At 51.3% G+C, this 21,262-nt stretch overlaps 1 long non-coding RNA gene across 2 annotated transcripts in view; it reads right to left on the bottom strand.

The window, feature by feature from the left end:
• The window catches only part of LOC142258669 (uncharacterized), a 113,202-nt gene that overhangs the window by 53,823 nt on the left and 38,117 nt on the right, over positions 1 to 21,262 (bottom strand). For both annotated transcript variants that reach the window (XR_012727838.1, XR_012727839.1), the window contains exon 2: positions 16,785 to 16,874. This is a non-coding gene — a long non-coding RNA (uncharacterized LOC142258669). The remainder of the gene's footprint in view (positions 1 to 16,784; positions 16,875 to 21,262) is intronic.

Raw genomic sequence — 21,262 nt, 5'->3', positions numbered from 1 at the left:
ATCTCTTGCCCTTGGCGGTGGCGCTTATCCGGAATGGTTGGGCTGTTGCCTTCAATCGGGACTTGGTTGGGAATGAACCCATGAGGTTCAGACCGCAATCAGCAAATTTGACTAGAGGTTGGCTTTAAGCCTAGTCGGGGTCTAAGTACCCTGCCTGGTGCTTGGCTCCAATCGGCTCCCCGGTTCGGTACCGGCGGGCCACCGCCCGACCCTGGTCCTACGGTTCCGCTGACCTTCGCCAACTCCTGCAGACGGCCACCACCATCTGCCGACCTTGCTGGATGTGCCTGGGCTCCAACCCAGACACCATCAGTTTTCACTCCTCACTCACTCCTGCCCACAACTGGACTTACTACTGTGTTTTTCCCGCCTCCAGCCTGTGAACTCCTCAGTAGGCAGGGCCAACCGCCTGGCTCCGCCCCACCTGGTGTGGACATCAACCCTGGAGCTCCAACCCAGACACCAAAATTCTCCCTCCTTACTGTCCGACTGCACTCTCTAGACTGCTCTAGACTGCACTGTTGTGTTTTCCCGCCTCCAGACCTGAACTCCTCGGTGGGCAGGGCCAACCACCTGGCTCCGCCCCACCTGGTGTGGGCATCAACCCTGGAGGGTGGCAACAAGGATTTGCATGTGTGACTGGTGTGACCTGTCCAGGGAAGGAGGTGTGTGTGGTGTTGTGTCTGTGACTATCTGGCTAGGTCAGGGCGTCACATTAGTCTGTCCACATTGTCACTGGACAGACGCATGTGCTTATCTGTCAGCACACACACAGCAGCACTGTGAAGACACGTTCCGAGAGAACGCTGGCTGCGGGACACGACAAGATCTCCAAGGCGTAAGTGGCGAGCTGAGGCCATTTTTCCAGATTGGAAGCCCAAAATGAGCAAGGCTCCAGTTGCAGAGTCATGGCATCAATATTCACTTGGAGATACTCCTGTATCATCCTCTCCAGCCGTTGACTATGTGTCAGACTTCTTGTGTCTTGTGGTCTTGCAAAGAATGGTCTAAAAAATTCATGAAACGATTCCATAAAATTGCTATTACCACCAGATACGGTGTTGCTGGTACGGTTTGACTGATGATGACTCGACAGTCCCATGGTTGGCAAGTTAGACTGTGAGATTCACTCTGTGCACCACTGGTGTTTAGTGGAAAAGCCGAGCTAAGATTGCATAACAACTTCTGCTGATACTCATGCATACGTGCGTCCCTTTCTATGGCTGGAATTACTTCAGCAAATTTTGACTTGTACCGGGGATCTAAGAGTGTGGCAACCCAGTAGTCAGTGTGACGCCCTGGTCACCCCAGGGGTTACAGGTCATTACACTCACCACATACACCCCTACCCCAGTTAGGTACCACCAGTCAACCAAAAGACCTGATTGCCTCCCTCACAGTCAGACAGGCACACCAGGTGGGCGGAGTCAGGTGGATAGACATGCCCTCCGAGGAGTCTGCTGGCCTGAGGCAGGAAAAACACGAGCGGATAGAGTTTTGGGAGCAAGGAGAGAGGAGTGAGTTATGCTTGGGGCCTGGGTAGGAGCCTGGGACCCCAGATCAGTCAGGCAGGCAGACGATAGTGGCCGCCTGCAAGAGACCGGGAATACGACCAGCGGAACCGTAAGGGACCGGGACAGGGTAGTGGCCCGCCGGAACTGAACCGGGGAGCTAACTGGATACCGGAGCACCAGGCAGGGTACTCAGACCCCGAACTAGGCTATAAGCCACCACCATAGTCAAATCAACTGATTGCAGTCTGGACCTCAGGGGTTCATTCCCACCTAAGTCCCGATCGAAGGCAACAGCCTAACCCGTCCAGATAGGAGCCACCGCAAGAGGCCAGAGATCCAAGGGCCAGCGTCTGTGGGCAAACGGGCTCCTACGACACATACACGCCGGGGAGCGGGCTACCAGTGCCCAGGCACGGTAGCCAAGATCACAAACAGGTGCAGGAGAAAGGCGGACATTACCAACCTATCTGGAGAAGCTGCAGCCGGCTGTGGGCCCTGTTCGTCACCCCGTTTGGTTTACTAGTGACTCTGTGTGGTTTAATCGTGAGAACACCAGTGCCCTCGGGCACCGCACCGTGCTGCACCGCCACCTTGCCCCCCGCACCCCGGCCCATCACCAACTGGGCCCCAGGACCAACATCCCCTATCCACGGAGGGGTCAACACCTAGCTGCACCCCTACACCACTCACGGGAGTCCCCGTACCTTTACCGCAGCGGTGGTGTCCACCATCACCACAACCCGTGGGTGGCATCACGAACTTTACCATACCACCACCCCACCACCCCTGCGTGCGCCGCCACTACACCCTTCCAGAGCGACGTGACCCCCGGGTCGCAGCCGAGACTGCGGGGCGGTACATCAGCATTACTTCCAATTCTGACAATCCGAGGGTCATGTTGTAGGTAGTGCAGCAAGAAGGCGCTCATGTGACTTGTGCATCCAGGAGGACCAAATCCTTGCTATGTTGGTGGAAGCGAGGTGAGAATCATGCTTCCTTCCTCTGACCTCTCCCCCCAACCTCGAACAACAGAAATGTGATCAAGGTCTCCCTCATCTGCTGAGTCTTCCATGCCCATCGCCAGTTTCTTCCTGGGCTCCTGCACCTTCCTCAACAGTTTGGATGCTATCATGCGCCCTTGTTGATCCCTCTCCCCCACCATCCCATGCATGCCGCCTTAGTGATGCTGACCGTCTGGACCTCGTAGATCTTGGTATCCCTTCCGCATATGAATCCTCCTGTACTTCCTCCCCTTCCTCTTGTCCCACCACCTGACTCCGAATACTCTTTAGAGTGTGCTCCAGCATGTAAATGACTGCAATTGTCATGCAGATAATGGCATTGTCAGCGCTAAACATCTTCGTCGCCATGTTGAAACTGTGCAGAAGGGTGCATAGATCCTTGATCTGAGACCACTCCAGCAGCGTGATCTGCCCCACCTCTGGATCTCGTTGGCCCAGGGTATACGTCATTACGTATTGCACTAGGGCTCGGCGGTGCTGCCACAGTCGCTGCAACATGTGGAGAGTCGAATTCCAGCATGTCGACACATCGCATTTTAGGCGGTGAATCGGCAGGCCGAAAGACTTCTGGAGCGATGCAAGTTGTTCAGCTGCGGCGTGTGAACACCGGAAGTGAGCACATAGTGACCGTGCCCTGTGCAGAAGCCCATCTAGGCCGGGATAGTGGGTTAAAAATAGCTGGACAACAAGGTTCAACACGTGAGCCATACAAGGCACGTGTGTTACCTTGCCCCGGCGAAGGGCCGCACCCAGGTTTGCAGCATTGTCGCACACGGCCTTTCCTGGCTGCAGGTTGAGTGAAGACAACCATTGACGAAACTCGGTCTCCAGAGCTGACCACAACTGGTCAGTTGTGTGACTCATATTTCCCAGACATTTAAAGACCACCTGATGCCGTTGAGCTCTGCTGCCAGCATAGTAAGGAGGTGTGCGGGATTCCTTGTGCGCAGTTACAACGCGGGTGGCCTGACCAGACAGGCTTTGGGCGGAGGTGAAGGACCCAGACGAGGTGGAAGAGGCAGAAGCAGTTGAGGAACTTCTACATACAGAGGATTGACGCACAGCTCGTGGGGACGGCAAGACTTGTACAGCAGACCCTTCTCCATCTCTCACCATAGTTACCCAGTGCCCAGTCAGCGACATGTAATGCCCCTGTCCATGCTTACTGGTCCAAGTATCTGTGGTGAAATGCTCCCGTTCACACACAGACTCTCTCAAGGAAGTGGTGATGTTGTGTGTGACGTGCTGGTGTAGCGCAGGCACACCTTTCTTGGAGAAGTAGTGGAGACTGGGCATCTGGTACTGGGGCACTGTGATGGACATAAGGTCTCGAAAAGCTTCTGTATCCACCACGCGGAAGGCAGCATTTCTGTAGCCAACAGCTTGCAGATGGTGAAATTCAACCTCTTAGCTTTGTCATGGCTAGAATGAAATGGTCTTTTACTTGTCCACATCTGGGGGACCGAGGGCTGGCTGCTGTGCTGAGACGGCGTTGAGTAGGGTGTCCCTGGAAAACTGCTGGTCTGTGAGGAAAGTGCAGGCGGAGACATAATGTTGCCTTCATCCAAAGGTGGTGCTCTCGATGTCTGAGATAGCTCAACACCAGCAGCTGTTTCCCCTTTCAAAACAACTGACGACCTGCCAATCACACTGCCTGTTGCGGTTAAAGAGGTGGAAGGTCTGCGTCCAAAAGCATGTGTGACTGCTGTCCCCACAGTCATAGAGGATGAAGAGCGCGCGGATGAACTTGAAGGGGCAGACGTTGGTTGGCCCGCTCCGCTAGGCCGCATTGTAGCACAGTGAGCTTCCCACTGTGACTTATGCTTCATATCCATGTGACGGTTTATAGACGAAGTAGTCAAACTATTAAGGTTTTGGCCTCTACTTAGAGATTGGCAACAAATCTTACAAATGACATGAGTTGGGAGATCCTTTGCGATGTCAAAAAAGGACCAGTCTAGGCAAGGGTTAGAGCCCATGCGACCTGCAGAGCCACCCCGACTTGTGCTCACAGGCAGAGTTGTGGCTGAGGATGCAGTTGTTGACGTGCTTCCAGTGCTCCGTCTGTGTCCAGGAAGGGGCAAGCTAACCTAGTCGTCAGTCGCATCCTCCTCCACCGCCTCTGCTGACCTCATCAAGTTCCTGACTGTGGGTTGACAGTAAGTGGGATCTACAACCTCATCATCACCCTGTATGTTTGCACTCCCCTCGTCCTCAGAGCCAACCTCTTCCTGCCCTAACCGAATAGTTAAGTTGTCATTCCAATCAGGTATCTGAGTCTCATCGTCATCAGCATGTTCCTCATTGTCGCCAACAAGAGGAGTTACAGTTTCGGAATGAGGGTCTACATTATGCTCAGAACCTTCTTCATCTGGGCCTGAATCTGACTCACAAAGCTTCTGGGCATCACCGCCGATCATTTCCTTGTCTGGACTCACTGTAGCTTTGGAGCAGACCTCTGATTCCCAGGCTATAGTGTGACTGAACAGCTCTGCAGACGCAACCATCTCTGTTACCCCATACTCTGCAGGGAGGGTGGAGACTTAAGAGCTGGTAGAAAGCAAGTGTGATTGGGGTGACAACTCAGAGGACTGGAGTCTTTGGGATGTTGAAATAGAGGTGGAGGAGAGGCCACTTGATGGAGCACTTGAGATCCATTCAAGCATCTGCTGTTTTTGTGCCTTATCTACCTTTGGTAGCAATGGTCGTTTCCGTAACAAAGGGATCATATCAGATTGTCCATGGAAAGTAATAGACATCTTACTTTTGTTGGAAGATGGTCTTTCTTCAGCAGATGTTACTGTTGCTTTACCACCTACCCCACAGACACAAACTATTTTTCCCTTTCCAACTTGCCTGTTCCCCTTTCCACCAGCATCTGTCCTTTTGCCACTCATTTTGTTTGTGAACAAATTGGACATTGTTTGTTGCACTTAAAATTGCGTAGCAGAAATGGAGAGGTGGTGTAGAATGCAGAGGTAGTGTAGCTTTGTTGTCAGCAGAGGAATGTCACTGACTATCCCAGACAATGATAATATGCCCCAAGGAACTGCCTGCACTTTTTGCACTTAAAATGGCGAGGCAAAAATGGGGAGGTGGTGTACAATGCAGAGGTGGTATAGCTTTCTTGTCAGCAGAGGAACCCTCACTTACTATCCCAGACAATGAAACTATGCCCCAAGGAACTGCCTGCACTTTTTGGACTTAAAATGGCATAGCAAAAATGGAGAAGTGGTGTAGTATGCAGAGGTGGTCTAGCTTTCTTGTCAGCAGAGGAACCCTCACCTACTAACTATCCCAGACAATGAAACTATGCCACTAAAACTGCCTGCACTTTTTGCACTTAAAATGGCGTAGCAAAATGGAGAGGTGGTGTAAAATGCAGAGGTGGTATAGCTTTTTTGTCAGCAGAGGAACCCTCACTGACTATCCCAGACAATGAAACTATGCCCCAAGGAACTGCCTGCACTTCTTGCACTTAAAATGCCGTAGCAAAAATGGAGAGATGGTGTACAATGCAGAGGTGAGTTAGCTTTCTTGTCAGCAGAGGAACCCTCCATTACTATCCCAGACAATGTAACTATGCCACAAGGAACTGCCTGAGCTGATTTAGGCATACGCTGTGATAAACCCTTGCACAGCGCTGGCACAGACCTGTCTAGCAAAAATGGCTATGAACTGCTGTAATGTAGCCCTGAAAAGGGCTGAAATTACAAGTAGTCCCTAATCCCTTAACCGATGTGTAGCTTGCACTGTATAAGTGTATAGCGCACACAGCAGCAGCAGCAGCGGGAGTGGTGACTGTCACACACCCGCAGCAGAGAGATAATGGCGGCGATGGGAAAAATGGCCAGGTCTTATAGGGCAAAGACAAGTGACATGCACAGCCAATGGCACATGCCCTTGCTTGTTTGGCAAAAATCCACTTTGCTGTGTGTGTGTGTGTGTCTGTGATTGGCTGACAGCATGGCCCGCTCTACTGTATGCGCGGTTAGGAAAAAAAAATGGCGATCGCCATTCTTTCAGCACTCAGCAGCACTGATCTAAACCCCGTCGCCCCCGCACATTATACGCTGAATTTTGATAATATCATTAGTAACAGTGACTGACAGTATTACAGTGAAAAGCCAGTTTGTAACTAGCTACGCTTTTGGTGATCGAACTGTTATTGAAGGGTAACTCGAACGGCCGAACTTGAAGCAAATCGTTCGAGTTCGTCGAACGACTCAAACACCGCCCAAAATCACTTGAATTTGAAATTGACCATCAAGGACCTCACTGACTGTAAAGTTCGAGACACAGTAGCAATGGGAGAACCGGGGAACAGGACCAGAAAAACCGACCCCACAGGGTTCAATCTATCTGTCATACGGACTAAGGGCGGCTTTGCACACTACGACATCGCAGGTGCGATGTCGGTGGGGTCAAATCGAAAGTGACGCACATCCGGCATCACTTGCGATGTCGTAGTGTGTAAATCCTAGATGATACGATGAACGAGCGCAAAAGCGTTGTTATCGTATCATCGGTGCAGGCTCCGACATTTCCATAATGCCGGTGCCGCGACAGGTACGATGTAGTTCCTCGTTCCTGCGGCAGCACACATCGCTGTGTGTGAAGCTGCAGGAGCGAGGAACATCTCCTTACCTGCCGCCAGCGGCTATACGGAAGGAAGGAGGTGGGCGGGATGTTTACATCCTGCTCATCTCCGCCCCTCCGCCGCCATTGGCCACCTGCCGTGTGACGTCGCTGTGACGCCGCACGACCCGCCCCCTTAGGAAGGAGGCGGGTGTCACGCTCCCCGGGTCCTCTGCTACGCTCCCCGGCTCACCTGCCACGCTTCCCGCTCTCCAGCCTCCATTGCCCGCGCTTCCCAGGCCTCCTGGTCCCCGCTCCCGGCGCCCGTCGGCTTCCCAGCCCCAGCCCGGCTCTGCTGCTTCCTCCTCTCAGCTTCCTGCCCTGGCTTCTGGCACCCGGGCCGCGCGCATGCGCATTAGGGCGCGCGCGCGGTCACTGACCCTTTCTTAAAGGGCCAGTGTCCACTGACAGGAAATGAAGCACACAGGTACAGGGTATAAAGGGGTTTAATGTCCAAGGGGGCGGGGCCTGTTCTTCGTGTTTCCCAAGCTAGGAGTCAGGTCTCCTTGTGTTCCTGTGAGATACTTACCTCTCTCTCTTCTGGAGCCGATCCTGCATTGCCATCCGGTCCTGCCGAATCCCGAACGCTGCCTATCTGCCATCCTGACAGTCCGTTCCATCTCTGTTCCCTGCGGTGACCCGTCATCTCGCTCCAACGGTTCCGGACCCCGCCTGACATCATCCCGGCTTCCGAACCTGAGCTCCGTCACCCGGACTACCATCAGTGACCCCGTGGTCCCAGGGACTTCTCCATTGTGCTCTTGTGCGCGGACTGTCCTGCTACCTATAGTGCTCCGGCTACCGAACCCCTTACCTTCATCAAGGAGTTCGGCCCAGTGGATCCACCTCCCGGGTCTGCCCATCCACCTGGCCCTAACAGTAAGAACAGGCCATGGATCCCGCCGAAGCACTAGCGGCCTTGCATGAGGAACTCCAACGCCAGCGTGAAGTCCAGACCCGCATGCTGAACTTTATGACTTCCGTGGACGCCCGCTTGAACACGCTACAAACATCGGTCACATCTTCAGCGCCTCGGGCCTCCACTAGTCAATCCACGGCCCCAGCTCCCGTGGCAGCCTCCTCGGATGCTTCCAGACTTCGTTTGGCCTCACCACCCCGGTACGCCGGAGATCCCAAGACCTGCAGGGGGTTTATAAACCAATGCTCCCTCCATTTCACGCAGCTGCCGCATTTGTTTGCCTCCGACCAAGCCAAGGTCGCCTTCATAATGTCTCACCTAGAGGGCGAGGCATTGGCGTGGATGAACCCCTTGTGGGAGAAGGAGGACCCTATGACCAAGAACCTCCAGGAGTTCCTGTAGGCCTTTCGCGGCACCTTTGACGAGCCCGGACGCGCCTCCGCGTCTGCTTCATCTCTTCTCCGGTTACGTCAGGGAACTCTGACGGTGGGTCAATACGCCATCCGTTTCCGCACCTTGGCTTCGGAACTCGGGTGGAATAACGAGGCCCTAACCGCCGCCTTCTGGGAAGGACTCTCGGGTCGAATCAAAGATGAGCTGGCTGGTCGTGACGTACCATCCACCCTGGACGCCCTGATTACCCTAGCGACTCGAGTGGACATTCGCTTTCAGGAGCGGTCCAAAGAGGTGTCCCGTGAGAGACGTCCGGTACGGCATTCCTCTCCTCCGCAGAAGCCCGCCGTACTCCAGTCAACGGCATCTGGTGTCTCCGTCCATGAGCCCATGCAGATCGACCGTGTGCGACAGTCTGAACAACGTCGAGCAGAGCGGCTCGCCAAGGGTCTCTGCTTCTACTGCGGAGAGGGCACACACCTGCTACGCTCCTGTCCAGAGAGGCCGGGAAACTCCAAAGCCTAGGGTTGGTAGGAGAGGCCACCCTAGGTGCTGGGACTCTCTCAGACCCGGTTACATGGACTGTGCAAGTGACAACGGGAGAGACGCGGTTCACGGCTAAGGCGTACCTCGATTCTGGGGCAGCAGGCAATTTCATCCAGCAGGCCACGGTGGACAAGTACCAGGTGCCTGTTACTCCACTCGCCAAACCCCTAGTGATTGCCTCTGTGGATGGGAGACCCCTCTCTGACACCATCTCCTGGATCACCAGGCCGGTTGAACTGCGTATCGGTGCTCTGCACACCGAGAACATCGCTCTCTACGTCCTCCCACACATGTCACATCAAATCCTGCTGGGCCTTCCTTGGTTACGGACACACGAACCTTCAGTCAGCTGGGGCACTGGTGAAATCACTCGATGGGGTTCTTCTTGCCATGAGAACTGTCTGAAGACCATACAAGCCATCCGGCGACCTCCGGTTCCAGAGTCCCTACCGGGACTGCCCTCAGCCTATTGGTCCTTCGCGGACGTCTTTGATAAGAAGGAGTCAGAGGTGCTTCCGCCACATCGTCCTTACGATTGTGCCATTGACCTGCTCCCGGGAACTACACCACCTCGAGGACGGATATATCCACTGTCTCCAGCCGAAACAAGGGCCATGTCTACCTACATCACAGAGAGCCTGGCAAGGGGATTCATTCGGAGATCCTCCTCTCCTGCTGGAGCAGGCTTCTTCTTCGTGAAGAAGAAAGAGGGCGACTTACGCCCATGCATAGACTACCGGGGATTGAACCAAATCACCGTAAAAAACAAGTACCCCCTGCCGCTCATCCCCGAATTGTTTGATCGGCTCAGAGGAGCACGTGTGTTCACCAAGTTGGATCTTCGGGGTGCCTACAACCTGGTCCGTATCCGCTCGGGGGACGAATGGAAAACCGCGTTCAACACTCGCGATGGGCACTATGAATACTGCGTGATCCCCTTCGGCCTGTGTAACGCACCAGCAGTCTTCCAAGAATTAGTGAACGACGTGTTCCGGGACCTTCTCTACGTCTGTGTGGTGGTATATCTGGATGACATCCTTGTCTTCTCTCCGGACCTCCAGACCCACCGAGAGAACGTGCAACTGGTTCTACAAAGATTGAGAGAGAATCGTCTGTACGCCAAGTACGAGAAGTGTGTCTTCGAACAGTCTTCTCTCCCCTTCCTGGGTTACCTCATCACCGATACCGGACTGCAGATGGATCCAAAGAAGGTCTCTTCCATTCTCAACTGGCCGCCTCCTTCTGGACTGAAGGCAATCCAACGCTTTCTGGGATTCGCCAACTACTACCGCCAGTTCATCCCTCACTTCTCTGCTCTGACTGCTCCTCTCTACGCCTTGACCAAGAAGGGGGATAATCCAAAGGACTGGTCACCTGCGGCCGACGCCGCGTTTGGCTCTCTAAAGCGGGCCTTTGCCTCCTCTCCTGTACTCCACCGTCCGGAGTTAAACCGCCAGTTCACCTTGGAGGTGGATGCCTCCTCCTCGGGAGCCGGAGCAGTGCTCATGCAGAAGACCTCCTCCGGGAAGATGGTGACTTGCGGTTTCTTCTCCAAGAGCTTCTCAGCGCCTGAACGCAATTACACCATCGGTGACCGAGAGCTATTGGCAGTCAAACTGGCTCTGGAGGAATGGCGCTATCTTCTGGAAGGAGCAGTGTACCCCGTTATTATTTACACGGACCACAAGAACCTGGAATACCTGCGGTCTGCTCAGCGACTGAACCCACGGCAAGCCAGGTGGTCCTTGTTCTTTGCCCGGTTCGATTTCCAGCTCCATTTCCGACCCGCGAACAAGAATGTACGCGCTGATGCCTTGTCTAGGTCTTTCATGCCCATGGAGCAGGAGGAGGAGACATCCCAACCCATCATCTGTCCAAGTAAGATTATTCCGGTGGCTCCTGTCACCCTGGCCCAGATACCGCCCGGGAAGACCTATGTCTCTGAGACTGACAGGCAAAAAGTGTTACACTGGGGCCATGCCTCGAAAACAGCCGGTCATGCTGGTCAGAAGAGAACTTGGAGTGCGATTGTACGTCATTACTGGTGGCCATCCCTTCGCACGGACGTCGCCTCTTTTGTCTCTGCCTGCTCCTCTTGTGCCAGGAACAAGATGCCCAAACACCTGCCATATGGTCGTCTTCTGCCTCTCCCTATACCCTCAGTTCCCTGGCAACACATTGCGATGGACTTTATTACGGACTTGCCATTGTCCTCCGGACACACAGTCATATGGGTCGTGGTGGATCGGTTCTCTAAAATGGCCCATTTCGTCCCTATGGCTGGACTGCCCTCTGCCCAGGAACTCGCGGACGCCTATATACATCACATCTTCCGCTTGCATGGCTTTCCATCACACATTGTGTCCGACAGAGGAACTCAGTTCACCTCCCGCTTCTGGAGGGCTCTCTGTAAACATCTGGGAGTAACTCTGGACTTTTCTTCTGCCTACCATCCTCAGTCGAACGGCCAAGTGGAACGGGTCAATCAGATATTGACCTCTTTCTTACGTCACTACGTCAACACCCATCATGACGATTGGTCCACGCTTCTTCCTTGGGCTGAATTCTCCCATAATCACCACGTCAGTGAGTCCTCCTCCAGTTCTCCCTTCCATGTCGTCTACGGACTTCAGCCTTCTGTCCCATTGCCTGTATCCTCTTCCTCGGATATCCCTGCTGCTGATGCGGTAGTCCGTGACTTTACAACCATTTGGGACTCAGTTAAGGCGTCCCTTGCACGTGCATCCCTGCGGATGAAGAGACACGCAGACAAGAGACGTCTGGATCCTCCGTGTTTCTCCCCCGGAGATCTCGTCTGGCTTGCGTCCAAGTACGTCCGATTGAAGTTGCCATCCTACAAGCTGGGACCTCGCTACATCGGACCATTTAAAGTCCTCGGCAAGATCAATGAGGTCTCCTACAAACTGCAGCTCCCGGCCACGATGAGGATACCCAACTCCTTCCATGTCTCTCTGCTCAAGCCGGTTGTCCTTGGTCCCTTCTCCGCTGCTGCCAGTCCGGCTCCTCCTCCTTTTGCTGATGACGACATCTATGCGGTAAGGGATATCGTGGCCATGAAGACCGTACGGGGTCGACAGTTCTTCCTGGTGGACTGGGCAGGGTATGGTCCTGAGGATAGGTCCTGGGAGCCCAGGGAGAATGTGGGCACTCCTCTGATCCGTGCCTTCCTGTCCCGGTTGCGGGGAGGGGAGCGTGGGGGGGGGGTACTGTCACACTCCCCGGGTCCTCTGCTCCGCTCCCCGGCTCACCTGCCACGCTCCCCGCTCTCCAGCCTCCATTGCCCGCGCTTCCCAGGCCTCCTGGTCCCCGCTCCCGGCGCCCGTCGGCTTCCCAGCCCCAGCCCGGCTCTGCTGCTTCCTCCTCTCAGCTTCCTGCCCTGGCTTCTGGCACCCGGGCCGCGCGCATGCGCATTAGGGCGCGCGCGCGGTCACTGACCCTTTCTTAAAGGGCCAGTGTCCACTGACAGGAAATGAAGCACACAGGTACAGGGTATAAAGGGGTTTAATGTCCAAGGGGGCGGGGCCTGTTCTTCGAGTTTCCCAAGCTAGGAGTCAGGTCTCCTTGTGTTCCTGTGAGATACTTACCTCTCTCTCTTCTAGAGCCGATCCTGCATTGCCATCCGGTCCTGCCGAATCCCGAACCCCGAACGCTGCCTATCTGCCATCCTGACAGTCCGTTCCATCTCTGTTCCCTGCGGTGACCCGTCATCTCGCTCCAACGGTTCCGGACCCCGCCTGACATCATCCCGGCTTCCGAACCTGAGCTCCGTCACCCGGACTACCATCAGTGACCCCGTGGTCCCAGGGACTTCTCCATTGTGCTCTTGTGCGCGGACTGTCCTGCTACCTATAGTGCTCCGGCTACCGAACCCCTTACCTTCATCAAGGAGTTCGGCCCAGTGGATCCACCTCCCGGGTCTGCCCATCCACCTGGCCCTAACAGCGGGTCGCCGGCCAGAGCGACGGTCGCAGGGCAGGTGAGTGCATGTGAAGCTGGCGTAGCGATAATCATTGCTACGCCAACTATCACAAGATATCGTACCTGCGACGGGGGCGGGGACTATCGCGTGTGACATCGCAGCATCGGCTTGCGATGTTGCAACGTGCAAAGTCCGCCTTAGACTGAGAGAATACCAGGAGGGGACCCCCAGACGCTCCAAGCCACGGGGACCCACCAACCAGAGATGGGTGCAGGCGAAGACAGCCACCAGGTCACCACACCGGCACTGGAACTAAGGGGACCAGTGGTGAGGACCAGCCTTCACCGGGTTGCCAGCCTTTACAAACTCGTGAGTAAAGATACCAGTTACATTACAATCTCTTGTGTGGCCTGCCTTCTTTCTGCGCCGAACAACATCATCTATCCCCTGGGGCTTGGCTCTACTTGCGGAGGGCCCAACCTCCAGGCTGCCACTAACACCAGCCCCAGTAGTGAGAACTGTGCAGCGGCGGCTCCACTAAAATAGCCGCAACCCGCAAGTGGCGTCTTGATAAAAACTTTTATTACAATTCCCCTGTAAATAACAGCGTTTTAAAGTGACCCAAAGGGACACGGAACCGGGCAAAGGCCACCCAGTAAACTGTCCCAACATAACCAGGCCCGGAACTAAGTACCCCGTAGGCCTGGGGTGAGTCATTATACTGATGTAGATGGCATAAAATCAGTCAGACAATGTACTGTACAGGACAGAAGGTGCACATAAGCTCTAAGTGAATTCTACGCTTATACGAGATAGTTTGATGATATCTCAGAGTAGTAGGGCTAGTCAGGTCAGGTGCACAGGGAAAGGGGGAGGGGTCTGCAGCACTGAGAAAAAGTAAGTGCTACTGGGAAATGTAGGTTTTTGCAGATAAGAATAGTACCGCCCATTAACCTATGTGAAGCTGGCTGGATGAACTAAGGGGCAGATAGAACACATAAAAAGGTACAAGAAAGAAACTGCATGTTGTGCTTAGACTGTATATTAACAATAAATATGCATTCACTGTGCTTCATGAAAAATAAGCAGTTCAAAGAATAGCCTTTTAAACTGGCCTAAACCAGCTTTATTTTACTCCTCGTACAAACAAAGCAATTTTCATTTCACCAGCTACAGTATGCACAAAAAAAAAACGTAACTTACCAAGCTCTATGAATTGCACCTCTTGCCAACCACATTAAAACACATACCAAATTGTTTTACCAGTATCAGAACTCTATCCGAGCCTCGGATCCTTCACATGTTAAAGGGCCCTCACAGTCAATAATGAGGTTTAGTGGAAACCACAAACTTCCCTTTGCAATAGAGCAAGATGTAGTACACTATTACAATAGTAGATACTATATTTATACACTGGACTAGCAAAAGGGTATGTTTTGTACTTTTGACTGTTATGCGGGCTTTACACGTTACGAGCTATCGTGCGATTGCATGAGCGATCATACCCGCCCCCGTCGTTTGTGCGTCACGGGCAAATTGCTGCCCGTGTCGCACAAAGTCGTTAAACCACCGTCACACGTACTTACCTGCTGAGCGACCTCGCTGTGGGCGGCGAACATCCTCTTCCTGAAGGGAGAGGGACGTTCGGCGTCACAGCGATGTCACACAGCCGCCGACCAATAGAAGTGGAGGGGCAGAGATGAGCGGGACGTAAATATCCCGCCCACCTCCTTCCTTCTGCATAGCCGGCGGGTGCCGCGGGATGCAGGTAAGCTGTGTTTATCGTTATCGGGGTGTCACACGGAGCAATGTGTGCTACCCCGGGTATGATGAACAACCGGCGCCATGTTAAATAAACAATTTTTTAAAACTTAGCGACGAGTACACGACTCACGATTTGTGAGCGATTCTGCATCGCTCGGAGGTGTCACACGAGACGACGTCATGAACGATGCCGGATGTGCGTCACGAAAACCGTGACCCCGACGATGCATCGCACGATAGCTCGTCTCGTGTAAAGCCCGCATTAGTCTCCATATCTCACCATCCACTACAGATTTGAATGTGAGACTACCATCATTTTATAGACAATCATCTAGGCTATCTCATACATAAATTTAACTTTCAACTATTTAGCGTATGATTAGTTATGCAGATTATTGTCATGTCACTGCATTGTTACTGTTTTGCTCTTTGTGTTTGAAAATGGTTTTTCTTCCTGTATGCTACAAATTACAACATACTCTCACATTTCCCAATAGCAAAATGTGTTATTAGATTAATTTCCAAGCAAAATGTCACTTGTTTGAATAGAAGAGAAACCATGAAGATTTCTCAAGAAGAGAGAAACAGCTTTATCCAGATCAACGATAGTGGTCTTTTGTCCTAGAAAATTGACAAACTGCATCATGTGAGTGCCATGACAGATGGAAGAATATAAAATGAAGTCCATCGATCCATTCAAAAGCCAAGGGGTGGATGTCCAGGCAAAATACTGGAGTCAACAAGTTGGTTCATCACAAGGTCTATCAGTTCTGCTGCGACAAACACAGCAGTGGATGTGGCTTGGATGCTTCATAATAGTGAAATCACAGACGTACATGTAAGCACCATGCATGATGCACAAGTCTGGAATGGTGGCCGAAAAAAGGTGAAAAAGCTTTGACTTTAATATCGTCATAAGGCGCGTCAGCTTGAGTTTACAAAATATTACAAAAAGTTGATCGAAAATAAGATTGTCCGGCAACGGTGCTTCCAAGGTAAAAAATTCAGTTTTATTGTGGACATTATGCCAATGGCTAAGACTGCTCGCTCGGTCGAAACGCGTCTTAGGGTTATACAAGACGCTTTTCAACCAAGCGAGCGGTCTTAGCCATTGGTATAATGTCCACAATAAAACTGAAATTTTTACCTTTGAAGCATCGTTGCTGGACAATCTCCTTTTCTATTGAAGTTTCTGCTGACTTTCTGACACGAGAACCCTTCCAGATTTTATGGCATGGTGAGCTGGAATATTTTTCTCTTGACGGTTTACAAAACGTTGATAGCAGAGGATTGGAAGTGATGATTTGGAGCGATGAGACGAAAGTCAGTAGACTAAACTCTGATGGGTGCAAATGGGTCCGTCAGAAAGAAGGGAAAAAAGGGCTAATGGATCAATACTTGACCAGGTTCGATGGTGGTCTCAATGTAGATCTATGTGTGAGTATCCTACAAGATGAGGTACTTCGTACACGTCAGTACTATGGGTATGAAAAGGACAACATAGTGTTCCAGCAGGACAACGACCCAAAACGTACTTCCAGATTAGTGAAAACATGGTTCAATGACAAGTAGAGGTGCTGAATTGGCCCCACAGTCCCCAGACCTCAATCCAATCAAACACTTGTAGGTAGAGTTGAAGAAAAAGCTGTAGACATACCCAAGTGAGTCAGCCAGTATGCACCAATGAGAAAGTGTAGAAGAGACTTGGCATCAGAAGGATTCAGGCAGTGTTGAAAGACAAAGGTAGATTTACCAAATAGTAACAAAATAATAAAAATTGTAATTTAGATTTTTAGGAGCAAAACAGTAACAATGCAGTGACATGACAAGAATTTGCATAACTGCATAACTAATTATTAGATGCTGAATAGTTAAGTCAAATTTATGTATAAGATAGCCAAGATGATTGTCTCACACTCAAAGCTGTTTTGGATGTGAAACAAGGAAAGTCAAAAGTTCAAAACATTGTTGCCCTTGCTTATCCGTTTATATAGAGAAAATGTAGAGACATGCAGAAATACACATAATATGAAAAGTAGGTTACTTACATCAGACATTGTCAGAAGTCAGAATGAAAGTGACTCTTCAGTCTTAGCAAGGTTCTCGCCTCAAACACAGGAGAAACTACCCTTTTAGTGCTAAAAAAGGAAATGATTATCAGGTTTGCAAAATATATAATTTCCTATCTATATAAATATATATATCTATATATATATAGATACACACACACACACACACACACACGAGGGGCTGCGCCAATAAGTCTTTGGCTTTATCCAGAAAGAAGCGAGATAAGATGATGAAACTGTACATTTATTCCACATACTCTCCACTGATGTCAGCGTACTTCTTACATCGGTCGGTATTCCAAGTTCTGTAAGCCTAGCAAAAAGAAGGATTTTGATTGTGCCTCAAACCAGGCATCCTTAGCAGTCGAGGCATCAGAAATGGTGTGAAATTTGCTACCCTTGAAGTGTTTCTTCAGGTTTGGAAGTAGAGGATAGTTGGAGGGAGCTCGATCAGGTGAATAAGGTGGGTGGTCAACCAGCTGGAAGCCCAGCTCTGACACTTTTGCCAGGGTCATTTGTACAGTGTGAGAGGAGGCGTTGTCTTGCAGGAACAAGATTCCTTTGGACAGCTTGCCACACCTTTTGGCCTCCAAAGCTGCCTTCATTTGGTCCAAAAGTTCAATTTAATGCCTTGCATTGATGATCGAACCTTTATGAAGGTAGTCCACTAGCAGCACACCCTCCTTATCCCAGAACACAGACGCCATCACCTTAGTGGCTGATTTTTGCACACTGGACTTCTTTGGACAAGGAGAACCACTGTGCCTCTACTCTTGACTGCTCCTTGTTTTCAGGGTCATACAAATAAATCCAGGTTTCATCCATAGTGACTAGTGAATCTAAGAAGTTCTTATCAGTCCGGAAACGCTGACAAATGAACCAGGAGATTTTCACTCGCATGCTTCTCTGATCTGTTGTCAAACATTTGGGGACCACCTTTGCAGATAGCTTCCTCATGTCCAAATGTTCATGGATAATGACTAGAGATGAGCGAACGCGTCGGCTCGAGGTCGGTTCGCCGAACAGAGGTCCCGTTCGAGCTCGGTTCGTCGAACGTTCGACGAACCGAACTCGAACTGCATAGGAAACAATGGCAGGCAATCACAAACACATAAAAACACCTAGAAAACACCCTCAAAGGTGTCCAAAAGGTGATAAACAACTCACAACACAACACAAACACATGGGAAAGTGACAAGAACAAATTTTCATGTGAAAACAAAAGAGCGTAATGAGGAAAAAGAGGACGAGACACAGATATAGGCATGGCACACCCTTCTAAAATCATGTAAAACACCGCAAGGTGACTCCAAGCGGAGTCTCCCTTTTTTCCAAAAATTGGGCCACACAGACACCCACCCCTTCAGTGGCAGCACTTGTGCCCCAGTTGTACACTTCACAGCTAGATTTGCATCAAGCACATTCAAAAATACGCCATTCTTAACCGTCCCCAGGATGACAACGGGGTAGGTAGCATAGTCTTTGCTGAACCATGACTTGTTCATCTTGGCTCCTTTTAAAAACAATGTAAGCAAGGGTTACTCCAAGCGGAGTCTCCCTTTTTTCAAAAAATTGGGCCACACAGACACCCCATCAGTGGCAGCACTTGTGCCCTAGTTGCAAACAGGATGTTTTGATTTGCATCAAGCACATTCAAAAATACGCCATTCTTAACCGTCCCCAGGATGACACCGGGGTAGGTAGCAAAGTCTTTCCTGATCCCAGCTCTGTTCATCTTGGATCATTTTTAAAAACAATGTAAGTAAGGGTTACTCCAAGCGGAGTCTCCCTTTTTTTCCAAAAATTGTGCCCCACACACACCCATCCATTCAGTGGCAGCACTTGTGCCCCAGTTGTACACTTCACAGCTAGATTTGCATCAAGCACATTCAAAAATACGCCATTCTTAACCGTCCCCAGGATGACAACGGGGTAGGTAGCAAAGTCTTTGCTGAACCATGACTTTTTCATCTTGGCTCCTTTTAAAAACAATGTAAGCAAGGGTTACTCCAAGCGGAGTCTCCCTTTTTTCAAAAAATTGGGCCACACAGACACCCACCCCTTCAGTGGCAGCACTTGTGCCCCAGTTGTACATTTCACAGCTAGATTTGCATCAAGCACATTCAAAAATACGCCATTATTAACCGTCCCCAGGATGACACCGGGGTAGGTAGCAAAGTCTTTGCTAAACCATGACTTGTTCATCTTGGCTCCTTTTAAAAAAACACAGCAATCAAGGGTTACTCCAAGCGGAGTCTCCCTTTTTTTCCAAAAATTGTGCCCCACACACACCCACCCATTCAGTGGCAGCACTTGTGCCCTAGTTGTACACTTCACAGCTAGATTTGCATCAAGCACATTCAAAAATACGCCATTCTTAACTGTCCCCAGGATGACAACGGGGTAGGTAGCAAAGTCTTTGCTGAACCATGACTTGTTCATCTTGGCTCCTTTTAAAAACAATGTAAGCAAGGGTTACTCCAAGCGGAGTCTCCCTTTTTTCAAAAAATTGGGCCACACAGACACCCCATCAGTGGCAGCACTTGTGCCCAAGTTCAAACAGGATGTTTTGATTTGCATCAAGCACATTCCAAATCCACAAGCATTTACTCTCCCCAGGATGACACAGGGGTAGTAAATTCCTTGTGGATCCATGACTTTTTCATTTTGATGAACGTTAGTCTGTCCACATTGTCACTGGACAGACGCGTGCGCTTATCTGTCAGCACACACCCAGCAGCACTGAAGACACGTTCAGAGACAACGCTGGCAGCTGGACACGACAAAATCTCCAAGGCTTAAGTGGAGAGCTCTGGACATTTTTCAAGATTTGAAGCCCAAAATGAGCAAGGCTCCATTTGCAAAGTCATGGCATCGATGTTCATTTGGAGATACTCCTGGGAGATTCACTCCCTGCACCTGCACGGTTGTTTGGTGGAAAAGCCGAGCTAAGATCGAGAAACAGCTTCTGCTGATACTCCTGCATACGTGCGTCCCTTTCTATGGCTGGAATTATGTCACAAAATTTGGACTTGTACCGGGGATCTAATAGTGTGGCAAGCCAGTAGTCATCATCACTTCTAATTTTGACAATACGAGGGTCATGTTGGAGGTAGTGCAGCAAGAAAGCACTCATGTGTCTTGCGCAGCCATGCGGACCAAGTCCACGCTGTGTTTGTGGCATAGAGGTGCTAACCGTTCTTTCTTCCTCTGACATCTCCCCCCAACCTCTTTCAACTGAAATTTGACCAAGGTCTCCCTCATCCGCTGAGTCTTCCCTGTCCATGGACAGTTCGTCCTCCATTTCTTCATGTTCTCCTGCACCTTCCTCAACATTTCGCCTGCTACCATGCGCCCTTGTTGATCCCTGTCCCCCATGATCCCATGCCTGCCGCGTTGGTGATGATGAACGTCTGGACCTTGGAGATGTTGTTATGTCTTGCGCATATGAATCCTCCTGTAGTTCCTCCCTTTCCTGTTGTCCCACCCCCTGACTCCGAATAGTGTTTAGCGTGTGCTCCAGCATGTAAATGACTGGAATTGTCATGCTGATAATGGCATTGTCAGCGCTAAACATATTCGTCGCCATGTCAAAACTGTGCAGAAGGGTGCATAGGTCCTTGATCTGAGACCACTCCATCAGGGTGATCTGCCCCACCTCTGCATCTCGTTGGCCCAGGCTATACGTCATGATGTATTGCACCAGGGCTCGGCGGTGCTGCCACAGTCGCTGTAACATGTGGAGAGTCGAATTCCAGCGTGTCGGCACATCGCATTTCAGGCGATGAACCGGCAGGCCGAAAGACTTCTGGAGCGATGCAAGTCGCTCAGCTGCGGCGCTTGAATGGCGGAAGTGAGCAGACAGTTTTCGTGCCCTGGTCAGAAGGCATCTAGGCCGGGATAGTGTGTTAAAAATTGCTGGACAACAAGGTTCAACACGTGAGCCATACAAGGTACGTGTCACCTTGCCCAGGCGAAGGGCCGCATCCAGGTTTGCAGCATTGTCGCACATGGCCTTACCAGGCTGCAGGTTGAGTGGAGACAACCATTTATTAAACTCGGACCGCAGAGCTGACCACAACTCCTCAGCTGTGTGACTCTTATTCCCAAGACATGTCAAGCTAAAGACCGCCTGATGCCGTTGAGCTCTGCTGCCAGCATAGTAATGAGGGGTGCGTGATTCCTTCTGCGCAGTGAGAACGCTGGTGGCCTGACCAGGCAGGCTTGGGGCGGAGGTGGAGGACCCAGACGAGGTGGAGGAGGCAGAAGCAGTGGCGGAACTTGGACAGACAGAGGATTGACACACAAATCGTGGGGACGGCAAGACTTGTGCAGCAGACCCTTCACCATCTATCACCATAGTTACCCAGTGCCCAGTCAGCGACATGTAACGTCCCTGTCCATGCTTACTGGTCCAAGTATCGGTGGTAAAATGCACCCGTTCACACACAGAGTTT

Source organism: Anomaloglossus baeobatrachus (assembly GCF_048569485.1).
Source record: "Anomaloglossus baeobatrachus isolate aAnoBae1 chromosome 1 unlocalized genomic scaffold, aAnoBae1.hap1 SUPER_1_unloc_2, whole genome shotgun sequence".
Classification (NCBI taxonomy): domain Eukaryota; kingdom Metazoa; phylum Chordata; class Amphibia; order Anura; family Aromobatidae; genus Anomaloglossus; species Anomaloglossus baeobatrachus.
This window is presented reverse-complemented; position numbering and strand designations above follow the sequence as displayed.